The following is a 5,184-nucleotide window of genomic DNA, read 5'->3' as shown; positions in this document are numbered from 1 at the left end:
AACGGAGTTCTCCGGGTAGATGGACCCTCGGCTCCTAGCTTGCTGAAGGTGGTCTTTGCTCGGAGCGCTGAAGGTTGCGCTTTTTCCTGTTTCGCTCCGATTTTCCCGGAGATTTTTGAGGAAGGCTTTCTCTCTGGTGGATCCGCGATGCGATGCAGAGTTCCTTCCTCATCTGCTACGGACGAAATAGTTCCGAAGCAGAACACGGACCCGGGGCGGAGGACAATCTTGTGCTGGAAAGTGACGGCCATTGAGCTAGCTTGGATCAGTGACACACCCCCTACCTGGCGCGCCAGCTGTCGGTGTTTTGGGTCCGACCACGCACCCGGGGTTGCCCCTCGTGGTGCTTTGTGGAGTAGGACGGTGTTACCGACTGTAGCTCGATGGTTCGTGCTAATGCACGAGAGATGGTGGACAGTTTTGTACAGGTTTGGGCCGCCTTGAGATGCGTAACACCCTACGTCCCGGCGTGAGCACTTTAGGTGGTGGATTACAAGGAGGCTCTCTAGTGTTGAGGACGTAGAGAACCGAGTGGATGGCTAAGTAGTGAGATATATCTTTTTGAGGGGGTGCCCCCTAGGCCTTATATACTCGACCGTGGGGCGTTACATGTGGATATGATAACAACGTGTGCCTAAGTAATAGTGAACCGACTGAGTCTATCTTCCTATAATTCAGCCAACTTATCCCCGCTCTGTTCCGATGTATGAGGCCCCTGCGCGGGAAGGTCAGGTCTCCGTTGCGGTCGCAATTCAAACTCGTCGGGCTGTCTGGGTTTGCATCGATCTGGTCTTGTGTCAATCCGCTTCATTAGACGTTCCTCCCCAGGCCCACGAAGGAATGACCTTGCGAATTATTGGGCCCACGGGCCTTTTGTGAGGTCTTTTATCCTTCCGGTGGACCCGGAGGATATCCGTCCCCCACAGACTCCTTGCGCCGCCGCCGCTCCCCTCGGTCACGGAGCGGTCACAGCTCCGTGGTTTGTTTCCATACCCTAGGAGTCATGGCTCGGATCCAGGATCTACTATAGCAAAAAAAAATCCAAACCTATGGGCTTGAATTCCAGTGGGCTTAACCGAACGCGAAAAAATTTAGAATCTGAATTTTTTCCTGGGCTTGGAATATAACCTAGATTGGGCTACAATCCAGCCTCATCCTAGTCTGGATGGGCTTAACCAAACGAAGCCTCAATCGGTTTGCGCTTTTGTGAATTTCGTTTTGCGTATTTTCTTGTACGATTCAAGAACTAGAACGACGATCAGAGTTTCTCAGGCGAGATCCACCGTGAGGGAATGCCGCACCGCCATGTTTAGGAACGGGAGGAGGGAGAGATATCGTGGGTCGTTGATCCATGAAAGAACGCTCCAAATTAGACTCAAGACAACAGTTCGACCCAGATAGTGGTGATCCGTCTGATCGAGATCGGAGGGTCATGGTTGGATCTCGCAGTAATTAAATCTGGGCGCTTGATTTAAAATCCTGCATCCACTGCCGTGTACCGCTTCGTGACCTAATCCGAGCCCTTGATCTCATATCCAGCGGCTCTTGGCGATTCACGTTTAAGCGCTGGATGCAGTTTGTAAAAGAGTCTTCATGTTTTTATTAAATCAACCCTCCATCCCTCAATAGTTAAAGAGTATATATAAACTAGGCCCCTGAGTCCCTTAGAATTAGTAGCTACAGTCCATAGTTTATTTAACTTAAGTAAATCAAATCCGAAAATGAGTTTTTATATATATCTATACAATACTTAAAGCACTGGTTTCAACGGTCGGCACACGTCATCTTTTTACAAATAAACCCTCACAACTATTTCAAATAACCCGCTTCACGCCTATAGATGGCCAAACGGCGGCACGACACGGGCCAGATGCCCCGCGGGCCACAACTCTGGCCAGGCACGTCATGCCGCCCTGCTGACAGTGTCGGGCCAGCCCGTTAGCCCATCAGCCCATTTGATTAAATCAGCGTAAAATGTTAAAAACAGTGAAGGAGGTGGGGTTTGAACCCATGCCCTGATGGAAGAAAGGCAAGAGACACTGGGTAAAGCTGTCTAACTAGTAGAACATCATGCTCAGATGTTTTTAATATTGAATATAATATATATATACATTTTTTGTAAAATAAAAAATATATAATCGTGTCAGGCCGGACCAACACTACGGGCCGAGGTTACAACCCAAGCACGACACGACGTTCTTGGCTCTTGCAAGCATTAGGTCATTTCTAAGACCACATTGGTGCAATGGACTCCATGGTGTTTGATGTTGCTAAATTGGATGGAGCAACAATGATTTGTCACACTAACAGTAAAATAAAAGGTTATTTTTTGGTTTTAAACGTTAGTAATTGCTACGAAGTAGCATAATTTATATGGAGCACATCCAGTTTTTATTGATGCCTGACTTTAGCAATCACTCCATATTTTGATCTATCTTTTTTATAAGTTTGAGTTCATGTGACTTATTTTAGAAACTTGAGCTCGCAAACTTTCTCTTATTTGGTCTCTGTATGGTAGAATTATGTCATTTTATAATCTCTGTTCGTTCAGTCAGTCGTTGTGAACTCTCTTCTAATCGCTCACTTCATTGGTCGTGTTGTATCAAGACATATTGAATGGAATAAATAATAACATCAGTTAGCCAAATCAAAAAAATATTATACAGAGAGCGAGACAATCAATAAAAAATCTTGAAATCTTTTTGTGGATAGTTTACATGGGTATTGTTGTAAGCCGTCGCAACGTACGTGCAACTGACTAGTAATATAAAAGTAAATCTAAAAACTTGTAAAATTCATATATTTCTCATTTTAACCCCGATTGAATCGGTTCTAGTTGGGTTAACTTCATAATAATATTGTCTACATGTAAATAACTCTATTATCATGTGACAATAATCTATGTTTATTGGATTAGCTATTCTAATATAGTTGACATAATATTCTGATTCTATAGTTATAATTGGACGAAAAATATGATCTCTAATCAAGCAAAAACTTGGTGTAAGGTTGAACAAAGTCACCTATATCTTTTCTCACATAATTTATATAGAATATAATTTTGCTAGTTAATCACCGAAAACTTCACAAAACCATATCTCTATACTCGTAACTTCGATTTTAGCCGTTCTCAAGCCTACGATCTCATAGCAACACGTAAAACATTATTACATGGTTTGTGCTCATGTTTGGTGTGATATTAATTTCTCATATAACATGCTTGTTTGTATTGTTGCGAGTAGACGAGCAAGTGACCGAGGAACCCAGAACTCAGCAAGTGGAAAATTCTGAGCAGGAGCTCGCTAAAGGCAAGTTGTGCCCTTGATCACTCTTCTTTATCCAATAATGTTCCTGTTAATCACTATGATATGCTCAGGTTAAATTGATGGGACCCAATAGGTTACCCTAATTTGGTTTACTTTACACCTTGCCTACCACTAAACTTTTAGGTAGTATCTGACTGGCTAGTTTTGTCTTCGTTTTGGCTCGAATTATTAATGTTTCTAATATACTTTGGGTGGAACCTTCCTCTGAAGCTTCTAGTCATCTCCGCATATCTTTGGGCTTCTTCCCTTCTTTGGTGGAAGTCATTATCTGCTCTGATATATTCATCCATCTTCTAGATAAGCTTCTCCAAGGATTGAAGAGGTTTTTGGCGAAATAATGAGCAGCTAGTCCTGAACGAAGCCCCTTGGTCATCACTTCGATGACAATCTCATTTGGGATTATGGGTGCTTGGGCTCAAAGCCAAAGGAACCTTCGGAAAAAAGCTTAGAGATATTCATCATGGTCTTGAGTGTACTGGAACAAGGCCTGAGCAGTAATTGGCTTCACCTAAAAGCCTTGAAAGCTTGTGATCATCATATCCTTCAGCTTATGCCATGAGGTCACTATGCCTGGTCGAAGGGAGGAATACCATGTTTGGGCATCACTTCTGACCGCCATGATAAACGTTTGGCCATTACTGTTGTGTTGTCACCATACGAAGATATTATAGCTTCGTAGCTCATCAGAATTTGCTTTGGGTCGGGATGATCATCAAACATGGCAGTTGAGGTGGTTTATACAATGGTGGCCAAGACATAACCTATAGCTCTACAGCCAAGGGAGAAGCATCATCATATAGGAAATCATCATAGTTGTAGGATTTGTGTTGAAGGTCATCATGATTGTGACCCTCGTGCCGAAGGTCCCTCTGGTGATATTGGTGCTCTTGTTGATCAGCGTGCTGCAATATTGCGCATTTGCTCGGATACTTCATCGATCTGTTTCTGGAGTTTAGAAAGCCAAAACATTTTCTCCTAACGTTTTTCAACTTGCTGATGGATCTCCTGATCAAGCTCGTCGTCTTGTGGTGTGGGGTCAACGACCTTTCTCTTCTGGTTTCATGCTTCTCGAAGAAGTGCATCTTCTCCTTAGTTGGGATCCAGGGGAGTGAGGACAACACTAGTTGTTGTTTTCTTTGGAGGTATGATGAAGCTTCTTGTGATAGTCGTGAGTTTATCGGAGGTGGGCGTCAATGTTGGTCACTCGTTTTTTATCCCTTCGGAGTATAAAATAATAAGAGAACACGATTAAATCAAGCTTCATCTTCATCCTTTAGTTCTTCCTTCTTGGAGAGAATATTGATTAAAGGATGAAGATGTAGAAAATAAGTGAAAAAGATGTAAAGAACATTTAAGATAAATTGTGCATAAGGCAAAGATATGGCATATGATTCAACCTTATAAGACATTACTTTCTTCCCATTCTTTATTATTCGATAAAAGGTTATAAGTATACTTTCGACTTCGCAAAGTTACAATAAAAAGAAGGGAATATAGCTTCAAAGACAAAGCAATCTGTTTACTCCGTTCAAGAAATTGTGTCCAATATATGACACTATTCCTCTATTTATATGCGTGGGGTACAGTTCCGACAAAAAATATATTTATGCCCTTAACCTTATACATTTGGACTAATGAATAAACTAAGGGTATTACTGTCCTTTCTTCTTGCTGTCTTGTTAAGCAAGCCTCGAAGATTTTTATAGCTTCGTCTTACTTCGTCAACCACGCATACACATTGTTGATTTAAAGCTGGTGTCTTCATACTTGCGTCCATAACAGTTCTAGCCGAAGGTGATCTTTGGTGTTCGGCCGGTAACACTTGAAATAGACTAGAAAATAAGGGTTAAGTTATTGT

The sequence above is a fragment of the Zea mays genome, chromosome 7 (genome assembly GCF_902167145.1).
Source record: "Zea mays cultivar B73 chromosome 7, Zm-B73-REFERENCE-NAM-5.0, whole genome shotgun sequence".
Taxonomy (NCBI): Eukaryota; Viridiplantae; Streptophyta; class Magnoliopsida; order Poales; family Poaceae; genus Zea; species Zea mays.
Note: the sequence above shows the minus strand (reverse complement) of the source record.